Below are 8,315 nucleotides of genomic sequence, written 5' to 3' on the forward strand. Positions count from 1 at the left end.
TTCTTCAGATCCAGCTCAGCCATGGAGAAAGCCTGTTCCAATATGTCTTCTCAGAAACTTTCCAGAATGTGTGATAATATATGAGAATGATTCGTGGAGTCAGCTATGCTTATGTTAATAACAGTGTCTTAATAAACATGTCAGATTTTTTTGAAAATAAGTCTATGTGGTTCTTACCCACCCCTATACCAGGATGCATTTCTTTTAGACTAAACATGAGAAACTGAAAATCCCTGTCTATAGACAAAAATAACATAGGCAGATATTCTTGTACTTCCCTGTGGACCCTGACTGATATTTCTCCCTTTCCAACAAGTTTCTCTGTGCTTCAGGGTATCAGCTGCAGACATTCTCAGGAGCTGTGGCAGTCAGTTGGCTTTATTTGAGAGCGGTGAGGTCTCATGGAGAGAGTTTTAAATGTCCAGGTCTTCTGGGAAAGTTGATTATGGAAATGAAAAGACTCCTGGGCTTCCTACTTCAGTCATTTTCGTTGTTACTTGGGAACGGGCATATGACACTTGGTACTCTTGTCCTACTCATTGCTAGCCGCTCCCCTCCTGGAAGTGCTCATTATGCCAGCGTACAAATGATTCCATCGTTCTTTAATCATAATACAACCTTGAGTTAGGCCGGTCCCTACATTTCTTAGGAAAAATGGACACCATATCATTTATATAAGAAGTATTAAAGGGACTGGGAGGGGTGTTGAGAAGTATCAAATAGAGGTCTATAGCCTTCAACCCCTTCCCTACTCAAACATGGAAGGGAGAAGTCAGTGTGGAGGAGGGGTGGTGAAGTCACAGTTCCCACTAAGTTTATTCAGACGAAGGGAGGGTGTCTTCAGGGACTTGGGGGCCTTTCCAGGTCTGCTGGAGATGACCTAGAGCAGTCTTAAGTGTGGGTTGCATTTGCTTGTTGCCTCATCTTTCTAAATGAATGTTTTCTCTTAGGCTGGACTGCTGCTGTTAATTGTAGAGAATTTTCCTCTGTTCTCCCCTTTAACAGCAACACTGTCCATAGTAAATAATGCTAAATCGAATTCTTAAAACCAGCCGAGCGGTCGGGGCTATTCCTGTCTTGACCTGCTAGAGGGCAGCATTGGATTATAAGGCTAGTAACTGAAGACAAGGCTTTTAGTAGCCTTTTCCTGCCACTTGGTCTTTAGCTTCAGCTAAATCAGTGCTTGTTTCTGAAATGGCCACCAAACCTTACATGTGTTTATTTTGCATAAGATTTTCAGGTCCCAGAATGGTTTTTAAGATTTAGAGCAGTTTATCTTTCCAGAGCAAATGATGGAATCAGAGATTAAATTTTAACTGCATTTTGTTAAAGCCTCTAGATCATTTTTATCCTCTACTAAAAGCAAACAGTTCTCAGTTCTAACCTCCCAAATAGAAACATGTGCCATTTGTTCTGTGGATATGCTACAGAGCCAGTGTCTTGTCTTTTCATATTTGTTTTCCCCTCAATGAAAGGGATTTGAGGCGGGCTCTCCTTGCTTCTTACAACCATGACCAAGTTAATTCTACAAGGAGATTAGAGCCATAGCCAGAAACTCCATTACACAATTCTCCATGGGCAGTTGCTATGATAGCATGAATGGCTCAGATCCCTGTTTTGGGAGGGAATCATCTTGACCTGGGAGGTGACATTTTGCTATGTAAAGCCCCACAGGATGTATTTGGGTATATTGGGAATGAATGGTTGACAAGTTGAAATCTTTCCCATTCACTCTCTCCTCTTCACTTCCATGAACATTCAGTGAACTGGGAAATTATTAATCTTTTAAAGAAATTTCCTGTTTTAAAAAATTACAAGCGAACAATCATTTACCTTACTGGATGGGAAGTGCGCTAGTGTTAAGGATATGTACACATGCACATGTGCTTCTGGTTAGGGTATGTGACCCTTGCAAAGCAGCACAGAATGTAGCAACCAGCTGTTGGGTTTTTGAATTTCTGAATGAAGTTGGGGGATGGGATGGAGGTAAGCAAATAAGTGCCCATGAAATACAGTGCTTGCTCACAACTTCAAAGAATTCTTAGCTGCTTGGGAGTCCACTCAGTGCATCTCCAACTTCCTCACATGAGAAACAAAGATCCTATTTGTTCTTATTATTTCCCTTTTTGCAGTACTTGGGATTATACCCATGGCCTCAGACACAGTAGACAAGCACTCTACCACTGAGTCACATACCCAGCCCCATTCTATTATTCTAAACTAGAAGAAATGGAGGCTGGGGCAGGAGGTGTGGAGAAGAGGTGGGGACAGCCTTCTCCACCCTCTGGTGCTGTGCTTGGGCTGACATCAGTTTGTATGTAGAATCTCATGCAGTTCTCATTGCTCCTGTGTAAGGAAAGTAATACTCTGATTTTACAGGAAAGTAAATGGAGGTTTCAAGAAGTTGGGCATCCTATCCTAAAGTCACTGACAGATACAGACCAATGGTCCTCAGAGTGGGGAGTGCATGCTCTTGAGAGTATGAAGACCACCCCATGAGATGGTGGAAAGGAAATACTGGAACTTTTATGTTGTGCAAAAAGGATCTTATTTCATAATGTATATATACTACAGATCACGTAGGTAAATGTGTTTCTGTTGGGGGGTACTTTCAGTGTACCATCTTAAAAAATATTTGTTCTATTTATTATACATGACAGCAGAATGCATTTTGATTCATTTCTCTGGTTGTACATGATGTAGTCACATCATTTGTGCAATCATCCATCATCCGTGTATGTAGGGAAATGATGTCTGTCATTCCACCATCTTTCCCACCCCTTCCTTTGCCCCTCCCCTTACTTCCCTCTGCGCAATCCAAAGGTTCTCCATTCTTACCACCCCCCACCACCATTATGTATCAGCATCCACTTATCAGAGAAAACATTTGGCCTTTGTTTTTTTGGGATTGGCTTATTTCACTTAGCATGATATTCTCCAACTCCATCCATTTACCTGCAAATGCTATAATTGTATACTTCTTTATGGCTGAGTAATATTCCATTGTGTGTATATACCACAGTTAAGTGTACCTTTCTTAATGAAAGGGACACTAACCTAGATAACCCAACCTACTGCCAGACCAAATGACACATTGCCCTACTCTTCTCTGTTTCTCAAACTTTCTTCATATCCTCCATAATATTAACAGCTACTGTGTTAACACAAACACCTGAGCTAAGTACCTAAGATTGATTTTAAACATGAGATTGCTCTCCCCCCAATACAGACTAGTTACCAAGCAATTTTTTTACTCTTAAAAATGTCCTTTTTAACCTATTGCCACTTCCCCAGCTCTCATCAACTCTCACTTGCTAGACTATCCCGTAACTGGCCTCTTCCTTGTGTGTGTGTGTGTGTGTGGTGCTGGGGATTGAATCCAAGGCCTGTGCTTAGTAAGCAAGTGCTCTACTCCCTGAGCCACATCCCAGCCCCCTCTTTCCTTCCTGCTTCATACTTTCTTATTTGGACCTCTACATTTGCAGCCAGTGATTTAAAAAAAAAAAAAAAAAAGTTTACTGTGGAAAAATTCAAACATAAAAAAGATGAGGGACTGGTAAAATAGTTTGCATTGCTAAGCTTCCATAATTATCAGCGTGTAGGAATCTTGATGTTCCCACCCCAACTCCTGTTATTTTAAAGTAATGGGAAGTTCATTCTATCAATAAATACTATGTACAGGGATGTGTTTTAAAAATACATGTCTAATCATGCAACTCTTGCTGAAAGTCTTCAATAGCACATCTCTCTGAAACTCTCTAGTCCCCTTGCCCCCATACAAGGGTGTAAAAATAGACCTGCCTTGTAGGATTAATTAGAGTACCTGGCCCAGAGTAAGCCCTGGGTGAATGTTAGCCGCCATTGTTACAATCATGACCGTGGCAGGTCAGGATGGTGGTCAAGCTCGTTAGCTTGATAGAAAGAATCATTATTTTGACTTCTTCCTGTCGCTTCAGTTTCTCACTTGCCTTACACTTGCTCCCCAAGTCTTGAGCTGCTTTGTCATCTCCCCGAATAAGCCAAGCTGTTTCTCTCCCTTTTTTGGCAGGGAGGGGTACCAAGGATTGAATTCAGGGGCACTCAAACACTGAGCCCCATCCCCAGCCCTATTTTGTATTTTATTTAAAGACGGTGTCTCACTGAGTTGCTTAGTGCCTCGCTTTTGCTGAGGCTGACTTTGAACTCATGATCCTCCTGCTTCAGCCTCGCAAGCCGCTGGGATTACGGGTGTGTGCCACCAAGCTTGACCTGTTTCCCTCCCTTTTGCCTTTATTCTTGCTCATGAACCCTTCTTGCCTTGCCTTTTGCCTTTTAAATATCTGGCAAGACTCCATGGGAGTTCCTCATCCACATTTTGTCTAAATAGTAAATTGGATGGACTTGTACAGTACTATACAATTTCACATTTATAGCATCTAGTTCAATGCTTGCTCTATATATTAGATGTGTAATTTTATGAGCTTAAAAATATGACTTATTACATATAAAATAAAAAGTTAAGTATGGGGCAATGGCTAAGGGCACATTTTCTGAATCCTGAATCAAGATCCTTAACAGATTTCATACAGACAGATTTTTGTTCCACTTTCAGATGTGAGAAGCTGTCTTGGAGCTATAATATGAACGTAGAAATGCTGAAACCTCTGAGGTATTTTGATGGTTTCTATAGGCAGCAGGTCAGAATATTTGGAATTGAAACCATTTCAGGGGTTAAGTTGTAAAGAAGAGCTTAAGAGGGAAAGTTGAGGCATAAGGAGAGATGGACTGTGGGTAGCCAGAGGCAAGACTCAAGTCAGTTTTTAAAATAGACGATGAGTTGAAAATAAACCATGAAACTTTGAGTCAGCCAGCAGCAGGCAAATACATTTTCTCATTGACAGCTAAGCAGTGATAAAATTCCCTCATTGTAGGTCCTGCCTCTTCTCAGAAAGTGTGTGTGGGCTTGGCATAGTAAAGTGAAATCGAATTCCCACAAGTTCCAGGAGGTTATTTACAGTTATTTTTATATGCCCCCTGTGCTCCCTCAAACCTGTGCTGCTTAGGCAACATCTTGTCCCTGTTGCTCTCTACTGAATTTTTAGCCACCCACCCAGCCACCCACCCAGTCATCCACATCCATCCCCTGTCCATTAACTGAATGGCACACATACTTGTGTATGTCAGGTAGCATGTTCATACTGGACTCCTCATTCTGGATTCCAAGCACTTACGGAGAGGACTCCACATGATAGACAGGTATTACAAGTTGAATAAGTGTGACCAACTTAGAATTGCAGAATGCTTTGGGAATGTGGGGCAAGGAAACCTGACCTGGGTTGAAGGGTTCTGAAAGGTTCCCCAAGGAAGCCATTGTTTAAGCCATTGAGTAAGAGTTAACCAGAAGTCAGAGGAGTTCCATCCTGTCTCCCCCACCCCTGTACCTGGTTCTCCCAGAGCCTGCTCTCCACTGTGCTCTGTGGAATTCCCTTTTGTACTGTGAAAACTCCCTGTGCGTCCCCCCCACCCCGCATTGCTACTCTTTATTTGGAGCCCCAGGTCCTCTATGAAGCTCTTGGGTCTCCAGTGGTTCTGCTTTTCTGCTCTTTGATGGTTCTACCTGCCCCAGCTTCCCTCTCAGTTTGATGACAGAGAATGCTGTCCTGGTCCTTTTTTTTTGAGAGCGGTGCTGGGGATCAAACCCAGGGCCCTGTGTGTGCTAGACAAGCACTCCACCACTGAGCTACTTCCCCAACCCTGTATAACTCTTCTTAGACAATGCTCTAATAGGACTTCAAAAGGGCAGGAAGTGCATTATTATATTATTTCCAAACCTGGGATAACTTTTCTTGTCAGAGCATTGCCACATTTATAAAGCACTTAGCACTGGGTCCAGCGTAGAGTAAGCTCTTCATATATATTATAGCTATTATTATTTTTAATAGATTCTGATGCTACTTTGCACACAGTAGGCTCTTCACAAATGCCAAGTCCCTTCCTTCATCCCAATGCCCATGGGCCATGCAGGACAGAAACAATAGGGCTCTAGGGATTGTGTTTGGTAAGGACCTTGAAGGTCGTCTGGTCCCAATGGTGGGACCAAGTTGTTCCAAGTTGCCTGACTCATTAATATCAGAGTTAACTTGGGATCCAGGTCTTGATGCTCAAACCCAGGCATTCTGAGTTGCACTTTAAAGCTCTTTCTACTTACAGCACCCCATGCTGTCCAATCTCATTGTGGGGACCTTTGTTGGGGCTATCTCTTCTCCCTGGGGGGAAACGAAGGCCTTGAGTCTGTGCTCTAAGAAGTTTCCTCTGCAAAATGTGGACTGTTACATGCAATCCTGGATATACCTAGGAACTCTCTCTTCTCCAGAGAGAGAGCTTATCTGGCTGTCAGGGATGAGGTGGGGAGGATACCGTGCCCCTTCCTGCGCTCTCCTTGATTCTGTCCTGTCTTGGGCATTGGAGGACTATATTCCTGAGTCTCCTTACATCCCTGACCTTTGCTTGGAGGCGTCCTTGAAGCACTCCCTCTGCTCTGGCTGTGAGGGAACTGTCCTCCAGGCAGCCTGTCTTCCATTGTGCAGTTTTAAGCACGCAGGGTCCTTCTAGAGTTGTGCACATCAGAGTTAAGGCACAGAACCTGGAGTCAATCTATTTGGGTTTAATGTCAGCCTTAACTTGGGAAAAGCATTTAAATTCTCCAAGTCTCTGTTTCTTCACCTGTAGAATAGGGACAGCAATGGAAGCTATTTCAGTGGGTTGATGGAGAATTAAGAGGTACTAGGACATATAAAGTCGGTGACCCCTTGCCTGGCACATAGCAAGCCTTCTGTGGAAGCCAGCTGTTATTATTTGCTCATCTGATCCTTCCTGCAGCCTTGGGAGGTAGGAGGGCTGGTGTTATTAACCCCTTTATACCCCTGGGGAGGCTGGGTTTCAGAAACGTTAAATGACTTGATCTGAGGTCACAAAGTCAGTAAATGGCAGTCAGTACCCCAAGTGGCCTGACTCTGAGTCCAGTGCTCCTTCCTCTTCTTACAGTGGCCTCTGAAATGAATGGTATTTCCCTGGGGAACTACCTGACGCCTTCCATGTCTGTGAATTCTCTCTCCTTCCAGCTGCTCCTCCTCTTGACAGAATTCTGCTTGGTCTGAGTCTTCAGAAACCCTCTTCCTGTCACTGTAAGGCCAGGATGCCAACCCCTCAGGAGGACTGCAAGGCTGGCGGGTTCCTGTCCTACAGGGAGTGCGTTGAGCTCTTGGCTGGGAGTTAACTTAGTTGTCTATGAATCGAATGAACTGCGAGTTCCTCCAACTTGAAATAAAACCTATCATATGTTTATGCAGTTGAAAATTTCAGAATAATTTAGTTTTATAAAAGGCATTGTATGATAATGTGTACAATACTACTGAAAAGATACTGAGTCTTTACACTGTTGAACTCTACACAAAAGGTAACTTCTCATGCAAGGCCTTTGGGCTTCTTGCTTTCAGAAATTACCAAGAACGTTCCATTTTATTCAACAGAAACACTGGGTTTCATTCTCTTTGCTGCTTGATGGATTGGCAGGGTAGTTGCTTGTTTTTTATTCTCTTACCTCTGGAGTATTCGTTTCTGAAGTGAAGGGCCCTTGCATCTGCTTGGCTAGCTGACTTTGGGTACTTGGCTGAGCCTCAGTTTCCACATCTGAAATGACAGTAATTATCTCACAGACATGGGTAAAGAGTTCAATAATATGTAAAAGGCTTTGCATGGAACTTTCCTTGACATTTGGTAGATGTTTTTCCAGTCTGGGTCGATTTTTTATGTTTCTAAAGTCCTTCACAATTATACACCCAGAATCATATTCATTTTTTATCTGCTCCTGAGCTTGTAAGACATATGGAACCACTATTAATTTGAAATATAGACAGATATGGCTAAAATTGCCTGACAAAAACCTTTATCAGTTTCTTCTCCCATCAACTCTGTGTGAAAGGGCCCCATTTACAATAGTTTACAATAGTTTAACTTAAGCTGAACTTTTTAAATTGAAAAATAAAACACATAGCTTATGCCATGGTTGCCATCTTCCCAGATCCTCTTTATAAATAATAAAAATTTTTCATGTTGTATCAAATACTGAAATTAGTCCTAATAGATTTGTATATATAAAACAAAAATAATTATATGACATATAATGTATATAATGTATACATATATTTGTGTGTGTGTGTATATATATATATATATATATATTCAACTTTACCACAAAAACAAAATATTATAAAGAGCAAACAATTGCCCCAAATCCCTAGTACATTAGCTATTCATACATTAGCTATCCCGAGTAC

General features: G+C 42.1%; 1 protein-coding gene across 1 annotated transcript in view; it reads left to right on the forward strand.

Annotated features, from left to right (window-relative positions):
• Utp18 (UTP18 small subunit processome component) overlaps nucleotides 1–157 on the forward strand; it is a 34,945-nt gene extending 34,788 nt beyond the window's left edge. Inside the window, exon 14 of the mRNA XM_047542707.1 lies at nucleotides 9–157. The gene's annotated coding sequence lies outside the window, so the exon portion shown is untranslated. The remainder of the gene's footprint in view (nucleotides 1–8) is intronic.
• Nucleotides 158–8,315: the final 8,158 nt, after the last annotated feature.

Source organism: Sciurus carolinensis, chromosome 3, assembly GCF_902686445.1.
Source record: "Sciurus carolinensis chromosome 3, mSciCar1.2, whole genome shotgun sequence".
Classification (NCBI taxonomy): domain Eukaryota; kingdom Metazoa; phylum Chordata; class Mammalia; order Rodentia; family Sciuridae; genus Sciurus; species Sciurus carolinensis.